Raw genomic sequence first — 13,108 nt, forward strand, 5'->3', positions numbered from 1 at the left:
AACATGGTTCTCCTTCTCCAAACAGGGCTGGTAAAGCATTTAAGGTCTTAAAAAAGAGAAACTTATTGGGAATTCTGGAAACAATTTCCCCTTTGCTGAAGCACTTTGCAGGCAATGCAGTTCTGCGCAGTGTTATTCAGGATGGTGTAGGCGTTGAAAGCCAATGTGACAATAAGTGTCTAAATTAAGAATTCCACCCATGAAAAAGGATTAATTTTATAATCTGGAAAGTAGAAAGGGAGCTTATTTGCTTTTCTGTTTGAAAAGGAAAAAAGCCTCTGACTTTTTCCATCCTATGTAATATCTGCGCTAGAAAAAATAAAGACCTCTGCAGTGCTAGGCTGTTTTCTATGAAGAAATGTAAAGCCCTCATTTTAGTTGTGCATTTGTTCATGCACGGCTACTGAAACACAGCACTGTCTCAATCCCTCTCTCCCTGTGTGCATTACACACGCACACATGCACACACACACGAACTCGGTGTGCCGGCAGCCTTCAGTTAGTTTGCAGCATTGCTAGATGCAGAGTGAACCTGCTCGCTGGAAGGATTAAAACACTCAGATTAAAAAGATCTTTCTTTTCCATGGAGGAAGGAGTTAAAGAATGGCCACAGAGGTTTACGGTCGCCTATTTGGGAAGGGAGAGAATTCTCTTCTGCTGAAAAGAAACGGGCATTTAGTTTGGATATTCCCCGAACTGATTTTCTAGGTGACACTGTAGTTTAGCCGAACATAGACGGCGCCATCACTCCATTTATTTTTTTTTCCCCCCAACAGAAGACCCACTGACTTCTCTTATTTTAACTTCCTATTAACCTAACAATTCCCCCCACCCCCCATACAAATTACCCCAATCGTGCACAAACCTCAGGTTTTCTCGGTCTCGCTGGAAATTACTCTCAGGGAAGCAGACCTGTCGCAAAACGGACTTCTCTAACTTTTAAACTGCAGCGCTGAAGTAAATGCGGAGATCATTTCGTATGTGCTGTCTCTCTCTCTCTATCCTTCAGCAACAGCCTGTCCCCCTCCTCCGCCGCCTCCTCCCCGGAATCCCAAGCTAAAAGCTCTCCAGTCGTAATCCCTGGAAATGGGAAATGGAAATGCCCGGGGCACCCTTACCTTCCACTCCGAAAGCTGTCAGGCTATTTCTCTAAAACACTAGCACCATAGGCACACGTCCCAACAACAGTGATGGAGAGATTCCCCTTCTGACGGAAGCACCGTTTCCCATTTTCCCCGGCTCAGGTTCAAAACCAAGATTTAAAAAAGCAGCAGAAGATAAAAAACGCAGCGAGAAAATCCCCGCACGCCACACGCACACCCCACCGAGGGAAAAAATCAGCTTTGGCTCCGGATCCACCAAATCCAACCACATGAAGGGAAAGAAAACAGAAAAAAAAAAAGAAAAAAAAGAAAAACCAAAAAAACCAACCACCTCAAACCAGCGAGACTGCAGGGGAAAAAAATGGAAGTGGCTGAGCAAGCGAAGGTTTTTTTTTGTTTGGATTTTTTGTTGTTTTTTTTTTTTTTTTACTTGAAACAAAGTCTCAGCACAGCAGCCCGATGCACGGCGATGCCAGGCAGTCGACGGTCTGAGAGAAGGACTAAGGCGTTAGTGCGGATTTGTTGGTGGGTTTTGTTGTTGTTGTTGTTGTTATTACTAATAGACTTATTCCTCCTTCCCTCCTCCTCCTCCTCCTCCTCCTCCTCCCCCCAGGCACTAATGGCCGGACAGCGGCGGGGGGTCCTCGGTTGCCGATGTCGGGGAGCGGTGTGAGCGCCGGGCGCGCAGGGAGCACGGCGGCGGCGGCGGCGGGAGCGCGTCTCTGCCGCTGCGTGTGGCTCTGCCCGTGCGTGCGTGCGCGCGCGCCCGCCTGCGCGCCCCCGCCTGCCGAGCCCGCCCGCCTCCGTGGGAGCCGGGCCGGGGGCGCGCGCGCGCGTGTGCGCGCCCCCGTGCGCGCCCGCCCCCGCGCGCCCCCGGCCGCCCGCCGCGGGAATGGGGGGGGGGTGGGGGGGGGGCGGCTGCGTGCGCGCGCCTGCGCCCCGCTCCGCGCGTGCCCGCGGCGCCCCCCGGCCCCGACAGCCGGGCCCGAGGAGCGGTGCGCGCGTCACGGGCGCTCGGCGCGTCCCAGAAACGCCGCTCGCCGCGCCCGGCAGGGTTCCCCGCCGCCGTTCCCAGCGCTGGGGCCGGCTGCGCCCCGGCGTCAGAAAAACCCGCGGGCGGGGAGCGAGGGAAACGGGGACGCCGGGGCGGGAAGCTCGCACTTGATCTCCTTCCTCTTGTTTTTTCTTCCAAAGCACAACCTCCCCCTCGCCGCAGCCCCGGGAGCTGTCGGCTCGGCCCCGCGATGCAGATTAACTGATACAGGGCTCCCGGGATAAACGCTCTCAAACTGCCGCCCGCCTCCGACTAGAAACAATAGCAATTTTCTCAGCGCGGCTGCAATTAACGCCGCGTTTGTTCCCCGCCAGAGATAAGGCTGTGCCCGGTCGCAGCCGCATCCACTCCCTCGGCTGCCGCCGGCCGCCCTCTCCGCACGGGAAGGATGGAGAGCCGGCGGGGCTCGCCCGGCGCTGTGCCCAGCGCGGGAGCCACGCTGCCCCGGCTGAGAGCGGAGTTTGCGAGGCGACAGCGGCTGAAGTGGCACCGACGGCGGCGGGTGGGGTCAGACGGGGGAGGTTCATGAAAAAAGCTTTGCCACAAGCAAGGCGCTCCCCTTTTTCTTTTGTTTTTGTTTTAAATTTTGCTACATCTGGGTATGCTTTTTTTGCCCTCCCCTCCCGCTGTGTCCCTCCTGCTCCCCAGGTCGGGTTGGGTTGTCCTCTGGCTCTTCCCGCTGGCGTGAGATATCAGGGCAGCCTGCACGACAACAGATATCCAGCGTGAAAATTAGGAGATGACATTTTAATAAATGCTGCTGTCAGTCAGCAGCTCTCAGCCTGGCTGTCGTGTGCTCCCACTGCTGCCATTCTGCAGAGAGCACAAGGCCCTGCTGAGTTCGTGGGGCAATACAGCCCCTCCATGCCTTCAAAGTTCATATGAATCATGGTTGTGTGGTTTTGGACACGACCTCCCACCCCGATGAAATGAAAGTTTAAATTTCTGGACAACATCCAAACCAATCAGTCCTTAAAGTAAGCAGTTTTCTCCCCTATGGTCCTGCTCTAGCCCCTGCAAGGTCTGAATTCCAGTAACACAGAGCTTTTATGATTACAATTACATGCTGCACAAATTCTGATCAGAGGTATCGCTGGTCACAAACCACTTTCGACCAAAGTAAACCAAAACATGGTTATAGCTTTTTACTGTATTTTCCATAGGTATAAGCTGTAAAACCACATCCCTGCTAGCTTTTACACTCATAAATATGTTATATCCCTGTTGTCAAAATAAAACAAACAGTACCTACCCAAAGCAAGGAAAATGTGAGAGATATTCAGCGTCTGTGCCCAGCAAATGCAATGCAATGAAAACTGAACTGTTACTGGCTTAGAGATAATCAAATTCTCTCACATTTGCTGACATTCCATACTATCTGTGGGTGATCATCGTGTCGCTTAAGGTACTTAAAGGGAACTTCTGTTCATTGACAGAGTGATAGGAGCAGAACAAATCAAAGGTGTATATACAATGCAATATTTGAATATTTTTTTCATCTCCTTTACATTAAATGAGGAACTATAACATAAGTCACCAAAAAAACCCAACTTGAATGAACTCTTACCTGTTTTCTATGACACTAGGCAAGTTGTAGCTCCTTTAACTGTGAGTGGAAATTAAAGAATAATGAATATACAAGGTATGGTAAGCAATTGTCTTTAGACATCTCCTAGGTATTCCAACCCAGTGATTAACTTGATCTTTTCAATTTTGTGAAGACATGTCAATGCTGGAGAGGAGTCTGGGATGGAAGACTCCTTAACCTCATGTCCACAAAATGAAGAAAAGGATGGAGGTTGCACAAGTTGTGTTTAGATTAACTATGGCAGCTGAGGGGCAGAGGGGTGGGAAGTGATGGGACAGGATGGGATGGGACGGCAGCATAGAGTGCTCTGAAAATTTCTTTACAAGATTTGTACAATTAGACTTCAACAATTCAGGTTTTAATGACTGGAACTAAAATAAGTATGCCATTTTTCTGAGTACACAAATATCTACAATCCACTTGCAGGTGTTTTTCTCCTGCAATTGAGGCCAATTTGAGAAAAAAAAAATTGTTTGCCAGGTGTCATGCAGCATTTGAGGTAAAAGAAAAAATGTTATTTTGTATGTATGTGTGTTATTTTGATAGTCTAGAAGTGAGAGTCGAGATATGTTTAAGTCTGCAAAATATAAATAGGTAGAAATGTGACAATAGGTTTGTTTAATTTGGGCATGCGGATCACTTGTGTTAGGAATGGTCCTAGTTTGTGTGTACATTTATTCCTAAACAACAGCCTGAAGGGCAGATGCAAAGTGAACCTATGCACGTAATTTGGAAATATTGAGTAGATCAATCTTGTTTGAGTACCTCTGTTAAAACCTAGGAATAATGCATTAATGCAATCACACTCTTTCATGGGAGGGCTGTCAGCCCTGCATGGTGCACGTGGTGCCATCTGTACTACAAAGAAAGTATCAAGGCACTGAAAGAAGTGTTATGTTGCTCAGTAGTAGTGTTGTACGGACTGGCACAACATAGTGAATGCTAAATTTATAGTGTTGCTTTCTAGACTCAATGCAATTGTTTCAGCAAGGTTGGGCTTGATCCAAACTAGGAAAGAGGGAAGGAAGTAATGTTTTTAATTAATGTCTGTATTAATGAGAAAAATGAGGCTTACCCAATTTAATATGTTGGATGGAATAAATTAAAGGGCTTGTTTAGTTGGGATTTTTCCCCCAGATCTGCAGAAGCACTTTGAGATCTTTGCTGTCTTGGTGATAGCAGCTAGATGATTTCAGTCCAGATTTTAGTGAACATAGCACAAAATTCAACACAGTCGGAATTGGAATTACCACTGACAGTTCTGGTGCAAATTTAAAAAGGAAGACGACAAAAGCAAGTGGCTTTGGAGAATGGACTGTTCTCTTACTCAATCATCAGTCACTCTTAGGGGGACTCGTTTCAGCCTGCAGTGTCACTCCTTTGAGCAAATAAGACAGTCTATCTCCATTACTGAAGGCACACATTTTAAAAAAATCTTAAAATTGTTTTCAACAAAGACTTTATTAATCATTATTATTATTATTATTATTATTATTGTTATCATCATCATCATCATCATGTTTAACTGACTCCAGAGTTACACTTAGATATGACCTTCTATGTACACAAGAAGGGAAGGTGTTGTTATAGACTCTATTTCGAGGTAAGAGTTCAGGGATAGTTACACTGAGCCTCCTGGCTTATGTAGAAGTGCCACTGGTCTGTTTCCCACTTCCCACTTTTTGCAGATATGCAAGGCCCTTCAAAATCCCCTTTGGCAAGAATAGACTTTCTACTCTGCATTACTTATTATTCTGCAGAACACCAAGCTGTATTTCCTAGCTCTGAGTCAGGAAAATGTTAAATCCAAAGCTGGTGTGACCACTTCAAGAGAGATGTTATGTAATTGGGTGTGAAGAAAAAAAGTTAAATGGAATATGCTGGCCATATTACAGGCATTATAAAATTCACTAAATACCTAAATAAGAAGAGAAGAAAGATATTTTGTTGTTCCAACAGATTGAGAACAAATGCAAATTGGAAAAAAAATCATGGACTTGCACTTGTTTTCTGGTCCAGGATGTTACAAACTATTAAGATTTTAATGCATTTCTCTATTAATTTCAGATTCTAAGTGAATTTCCCCAGTATTAGTTTTCTCTCTGCTATTAAGAGGAAACATTAATTTAATAAATAATAGGCTATGTTCTGCCTTCTCAATTTTAAATATACTTGGAAAGATTATATGATTCTAATTAATTTTATTAGAGAAGTGATTCATATATTCATAAATAGCTAATTAATAATGCAGCACCAGTAGATGGTGCTCAAGAATATATAGCATACCTGGAGGCATGGGTGAATGAAATGTTCTATTTTGAAATTGAAAAATTTTGGCAAAAATACTAATTTACTTTTGGGAAGTTGATTTTTCATCAATATTGTCACCTTTCAAATTCACTCAGACCTTTGGTTGGTTGAGAATTTTCAAGTTGAAAAAGTCAGTGATTTACTTGCTTGTTTGTTTTCATTCTTTGTATGGCTTCTTCAGCAAAGGTTTCCACAAGTAATTCTAAATTGTGCTACTAGCTTTAAGTATTTTGATATTGTCATTCAATCCTATAAATTCAATAACTGGGCCAGTTATTGAATTTATTGGATTAATAAATAATTAATATTGAATTCGTGCAATAGGTGACACTAAGAGCATGGGCAGAAGGGGCCTGAATCACATGTAAGGCCTGTACAGCATCCTGCCACAGATGGTGGCTTTTGAAGGCTCCTGAGGAAGGTGCAGAAAACCCAGAACGCGAGGATTTTTGAAAATCTGACTTCAAAAAAAATCTCACATAGTCTCCAGTATGCAAAGGTCTTTTTAAGTGTCCAAATAAGTCTAAGTTCCCCTGCAATAATCATTTAGCTTGTTTAACTCCATGCATTCTTATTTTCTACATAAGCACCTAATTGTTTTCAATCTTAAATTTTTTTCTGTCTCAGCATTAGCAAATGATGAGTCCCACAGCATAAATACTAAGTGAAAACTGATGTTCTGTTAGATTTGCTAGCTTTTTATTTAATTCAACATATTCATATGTCACCATATTCTTGTATTAATGCAGGGAGAAGTGAGATTCTGGCTAACTTCTAGCAGTTGTGTAATATTTTTGCCATGCCTCTATTTAATATCTTTTTAAAATATTCCACTCTGTTTCCACAAAACCCTGCTTCTATAATTCTTGTCCCTTTTCTCTCAAACACTTCCTAGTTTTCTGATATCTTTCTAAGATGTAGAAATCAGCACTGCACACAGCAGTTCAGATCAGTTCAGCTCTGATTTTTATAACATTGTTTTTCTTTATCATCTCTTCTTGATTCATTTAATATCTTGCTTCTTCTGAGAGCTGCTACACTGAACAGAGGTCTTCAGTTTGCTGTCCATGTCTATTCTTTTTATCTGTCTCCTGTGAGAAACTTTGTCAAGCAAGTTTAAATAAATTTTTATCTGTCTCCTGTGAGAAACTTTGTCAAGCAAGTTTAAATAAATGATGTCTATTGGTTCTCCTTTGACCACTTCAGTAGTTTACTGATGTGTTGAAAACATTCTAGCAGATGAGTGAGGTATCATTTTGCACAGATCTATCATCTCATGGTCTTGTGAGTCTTTTATTTTGTTATTTTTAATTTGTTAGGTACAGAATGCAAGATTTATGAATCTTTGATTCCCTGATTCGTTCAAAACTTCTTTTATGATGTATGTGAAACATTTGCTATTCTCTTAACCTTCCAGTAAAGGAGTTGTTTTTCAATTAGAGATTGCATAGCTCCTCTACTTGTTCAGGATTTTCAGTCTTGGTGGCCTCCTGCTTTTCAAATGATTGATTTGTTCCAGCACCTCTTCATCTGATAGTACCTAATTTTTATTACCCAAGAGTAGATATCTTCCTAACATCCTCTATTGTGAAGACTGATGCAAATAAATCTTCTGTGCTCCTAGCAATGTCCTTCTCCTTAATTGCTGTCTTTACTCTCTGAAGTTCCCAGAAGACATAGTTACTCTTAAAAGTTTCTGGCTTTTGATATATTTAAGGAGACTCTTTTTATTTGTTTTTATATTTTTAACTTTATGCTTTTTATAAAAACATATGTAAGTTACCTTTGCTATCCATTTTTTCCCTTTTTACATCTTTGCTATTACAGTCCATGATAATTTCCCTCATTTCCTGAAAGCTGCCTTTTCAGATTATGACAATTCCCTGCTTAACTCAAGTAGCATCTCAAATCCTTTCATTTCACTTCACTGCTTTGCAACTTACCTTCCTTGTTTATCTCCTCCCTTCCCCCATATGTTCATTTATCAATGGAAGTATTCTTGGTTTTAGAAGGAACACAAATGCCACATTTTGACTAACATGCATTCTATTGAGGCCTTTGTCCAAAGGTTAGTGCTGTGACATCTTTTTATATATCTTACATCTTGTTAGATGTGTTTAACCTCATTATTTTAAGACCACTTTACATATTAGTTTGGATATCCTTAATCCTTGACTTCTTTCTGCTGATTGCAATTGAAGTCTAAAAATATGTCTAAACTCTGTTTTAATAATGGTGTCCAGTTTATCAAGCGGAGTTCATTGATTTAAGGCTGTCTTAGATCTTACAAGGTGACACTCCTTTCTCAAAATAGTTTTCTTTCAGTCATGTGCTGTTTTAAGAACCAATTTCCTATATTTCTCAGAAACTATATTTTTAATCTTCGCCATTTACAGATCTGATTTTTTTCTAATTGGGTTGTATAAAATTTATTATTATCCTGTTTTGTTACATATTCATGCTTTTTTTCTTTTTCTGTGCTGCACCCTTAGTATCTTAGTTTTGACTTGCATTTTTCGACATGTGTCTTTTTGTGCCCTGAGCTTCCATTCTCAAGCCCTCTTCACTTAGAGGATTTTTTCACACTGGAATTTATAGAATCTTTTATGTACAAAGCAAAATTCCTCACAGAGCTGGTCCATTCTGTTATTCTGGGGCAGTTTACAAGGCATTGTAGGTTTTAAAAAAATTATAGCATAAAGCCTTCTATTGGAAAGTCTTCTATTTCACTTATTTTGCTTTTAATTTTTAATTTTGCATAAATATTTGAAGTTCTTTATTTTTTACCAGATGTCATTCTATGGCACATTTCCTGGATTTGTGCTTCTTTGGTTGCATTTTAAGTGGATACTCAGAAGTATTTTTATTACTAGTAGCATTTGTAGATTACTTGGTGTTCTTTGCCTCTGTTTATTAGGTGTGTGGGGAAAAAAAACAAACTTCTAGCCTTTCAATCTATTAAATCAATATTTTAAATACTTTATGTCTTACATATACAATTGCTGTCATTTGATAACAAACCTGCTGCTATTTCATGTATGCACATAGTCTGATGGTGAAATTCTACGGCTGTACCAGTAAAGTTATGAGAAACTCATTGCAGTCCCTACATGTGGGTTAGATAATAAACTTAAAAAAAATTAATTGGAGAATATTTATGCAAAGATCAAAATAAAACTAAGGCCACAGCTTCCATGTTAATTATCTAAATGCACTGAAATCCTCTTTATACTGGGAGGAGTAAAAATATTTTAAAAATGCACTTTCATCTCTGATGTTATTAATGTACTCTAAAATATTGCCTAGTCATTAATCAAATTGAACTGTGATAAATACAGAAAACCACACAAACCCTGTGTCCTTTTGGCTTGTTCTACTAAAAGGAATGAAATTCAGAGTTAATATTGAATCCGTGTTTGATGCTCTTCATTTTGCTTATGTAGGCTAGAGAAGAGTAATTTTATGTACTTTGTGTGTCATTAACGCCACTAATCACAAAGGGCAGTGTTAAAAGATGATGTCTTGTGTTGAGTTTTTCCTTGCATTAGTGAAAATGAAGGGCTGATAAACCTGTCTAGAGTTTAACTTTCTGCTGTTAGAGTTTCGTGTTTAAAATGGTGGTGGTTTAACACCTGGCAGCTAAGCCCCACATAACCACTCACTCACTCACTCACTCCTGCCTCAGTCATGTTGGGGAAAGAAATGAAAGAGTAAAAGTGAGAAAGCTCATGAGTTGAGATAACAATAGATAAAGCAAAGTCTGCACAGGCAAGGAAAGCAAACCCAGGAGTTCATTCACTACTTGCCATGGGCCTGCAGTTGTTCAGCTGTCTCCAGCAAAGCAGGGCTCCATCAGGTGTAATGTTTGCTTGGAAAGACAAATGCCATCACTTCATATTTTTCCCCCTTTCTTCTACTTCCCCCAGCTTTATTTACTGAGCATGACCCCATATGGTATGGAATGTCCCTTTGGTCAGTTGGGCTCAGCTGTCCTAGCAGTGTCCCCTCAGCTCCTTGAGCACCCCCAGCCTCCTCTCTGATGGAATGGGGTGAGGAGCAGAAAAGGCCTTGGCTGGGTACAAGCGCTGCCCATCAATAATGAAAGCATCCCTGGACTATCAACACTGCTTAAAGCACAAATCCAAAATACAGCTGAACACTTTACTACTACTGTGAAATAAAATTAGCTCTACCCCAATCAGAACTAGCATAGAAATGCACAAATTATGCTGCTTGTCCCCTACCAAGTTCAGTTGTGATCTGTTTTAAGATGCTGTTCGAGATACTTGTGCAGAATCTTGATTAAATAAGTTCTTAGTGGAAGTCTTGGGTTCCAATTCACTTTTTGAGGGTTTGAAACCTGAGGTTTTTCCTTGTTATAACTTTCTAAGCCAGAGAAAAGGACACCAACATTTGTTTAAGGCTAACAACAGCTTTTGTTATTCCTCTTAGACCTCATTCAGGATCACCCAGTTCACAATCTATCTATTCAGCATGAAACACAGAAAGAATTTTCTAAACTAGGATCAGCATCCAAGTTGCTCTTTATTCTCTTGTGTTCTAGTGAGGGGAAGTGCACATGGTATGGTGGCTCCATTACTGCTTTACTGCTGCTGACAAAGTATGGCCTGCCTGTCTCTTTAAAATAAAGTTTCTGTGAGCTTGATTTGAGGGGAGGATTCAGAACTCTGTATTCTGAGCATCCAGAAGTGATAGTTTGATAATGAATTTTGGGAGGTTTCAAGTGTATCCTTTGTAACAGTATCCCCAGTTATCTGGGGCTTTAAGTTGCCCCTCACTAAGAATTATGTCTTTCTGAGGCACATAGCTCTTCCCAAGAAACTTAGTGTAACAAAAAGCTGCCTCCTGGCTCAGGCTTCCAAATTCCATGCTAAAGAACAGGAGTTGAAGTCTCAGCACAGTCCTCCCTTGCATACTTGTTTGACCCAAATGCATACATTTTTAGAAAAAAATAAATTAGTATGATGAGTTTGTACGGATGATATTTTCTCAAATCCCCAGTATTTCCATGGAAAGACCATTCAAGGACTAGGTGAAGCTTCACCCTGGGAAAGAGAAAGGGACATGTTATGAGACTATGGTACTACAGAGTCAAGATTGGCAAGGAAATATAGGCTGGGGATCGATAATTTACTGTCCAACAAAAGAACAGCAGGCACCATAAAAAGCTGAAAGGAGTCATGCTCAAAACAGAAGAGTTGCTCATGAAGCAAGTAACAGACCTTGAAACTCCTTACCAAAGGATGTTGTAGATAATAAAAAATAAATACAAATTTTTGTGGACTCAGGGACAAACTGGACAAGCATATGAAAGAGATATCCAGTGATGGTGGGGGTTGTCAATAAGTGTGCCAAATCTGATCCACTTCAGCAATTCCCTGTGTTGAAAATAATTAGAAGTTGGGAATGTATTAGGGGAGAATCTTAAGCCTCCTTCAGCATTTATAATGACTTCTCAAACGGAATGTGGGGCTGAATGAAATTTTAGGGCAGTACAAATATTTTGATCTTCACTCTTTTTGGATATTTTAGTAGCGACTGGAGAGGTAGATTTTCAGGGGTGAAAATCTGAGGGTTTTTTTCCAGAGATCCTGGAATGGTTGAAATTTGGAAGCAAGCACTGAACATTATTGTTCAGAATGTCAGGACATCTATTTCAGTTTTAAAACATTGGCTGAGTGCCCATAATTGCCTGAAGTGAGTGCTCACATTTAAAAATTTGAGGATACAGTCCAGTTTCAGATCAAGCTGAGACCCAGGGATGAAATTCTCAAGGTCTTTTTTCTCCATCTAAACACCATTGGTTTTGTAAACACATTTTCTGCAATTCCCCACATCTTAAGGGAAGAAGTTCTGTCCTATTCTAAAATTGTCTAGTATCTAAAATTTGATTGAATGGGCAAGGCTTATCTTAAGCTAAACAAATGTTTTAGAATTGGGAATAATTATATACTTTATAATTTTGGAAGAGAGTTCTTGGGAGAAGAAAAAAATATGCTCTCAATTTCCAAGAAAAATCATTTCCTTGGCTGCATGGTGGGTGTCCAGAGTAAATTGTTTCATTGAAGCAGTCTGTTTAAAAGTTTATGTATATGTCAGACAGACTTTTTTTGTACTGAAACACTCGGTATTTCTTTTTTGACCTCATATTGTAAAAATTATTAAAATATCTGAAAAAGATGAAGCATCAGACAGTAACAGCCAAAGTCATGAATGACAAATGCTTCTTACTGACATGGCAAGGATTTCTCATATGACTGTCAGTAAGGGGTTCATGGTCCACACTTCTGCAAGGTGGTGCTGTGAAGCTCAACTGCTTGAGGAAAACAGATGTGGATGTATCATTCAAATTTTAAGAGATGCAGCTTTTTGGAATATGTATTTCAGGTCATTGTATTAGTCTTCCAGCATGGAGATTTAGAGGAATAGCTAAGTTTACTGAGTTAGAGGGCTGTGTGTTGGCAGTAGCTCAGCTCATATCAAAGGCCTTGTATCAGTGTAAAACATATGCGAGTATGGAATCATGCTCTTGATATGTGCTCTGGGCTCAAACTGAAGAGTGAGAGGAGAGAAACACATTCATATTACTGAAGGGCAAAATATTCTGTGAAAATGTGGAGTATTACTGTGAGGAGCTACATGTGGCTGTCATCATTCTGAAGAGACATTTTGACAACACTATACAAAATATGAGAGATTGCAAGAAAAGTAGTTCCCAAATTGTCAGGCACAAGAAGGGAGTATTTGGAGGGTGGGTTTTTATTGTTGTTTTTAAAGATGAATGACTATGGGTGAGTGAGTGAAAGGAAATGACAGAGATGTACTAATTTATACAGCTATCTACCACCGTATCCGAAAAGGCCAATAAATAAAAGTAATTAACCCAAACACAGTATAGAGCATCTACTCCAAATGTACTAGACCTCCTGCTAAGAGCCATAGGTTTTTGTCTTTCATAAATTCTGGCAATGTTCTCTGTCCTCTGCTGCCAACAGTGTCTGATTGCACTGAAATATTTTCCCCCTCTATTTC

The 13,108-nt window shown here is 40.8% G+C and overlaps 1 protein-coding gene and 1 long non-coding RNA gene across 7 annotated transcripts in view; one reads left to right on the forward strand and one right to left on the reverse strand.

Moving 5' to 3' along the window:
- ADGRB3 (adhesion G protein-coupled receptor B3) overlaps positions 1-1,659 on the reverse strand; it is a 446,791-nt gene extending 445,132 nt beyond the window's left edge. For 2 of the 6 annotated variants that reach the window (XM_054514463.1, XM_036381328.2), the window contains exon 1: positions 1,119-1,657. The gene's annotated coding sequence lies outside the window, so the exon portion shown is untranslated. Of the gene's footprint in view, positions 1-865; positions 973-1,118 lie in introns of those variants that run through there. The other 4 variants (XM_036381331.2, XM_036381333.2, XM_036381332.2 and 1 more) reach the window with 4 other exon arrangements.
- LOC118685684 (uncharacterized) overlaps positions 791-13,108 on the forward strand; it is a 59,515-nt gene continuing 47,197 nt past the window's right edge. The window contains exon 1 of the long non-coding RNA XR_004980015.2: positions 791-1,628. This is a non-coding gene — a long non-coding RNA (uncharacterized LOC118685684). The remainder of the gene's footprint in view (positions 1,629-13,108) is intronic.

Source organism: Molothrus ater, chromosome 3 (genome assembly GCF_012460135.2).
Source record: "Molothrus ater isolate BHLD 08-10-18 breed brown headed cowbird chromosome 3, BPBGC_Mater_1.1, whole genome shotgun sequence".
NCBI classification, from domain to species: Eukaryota; Metazoa; Chordata; class Aves; order Passeriformes; family Icteridae; genus Molothrus; species Molothrus ater.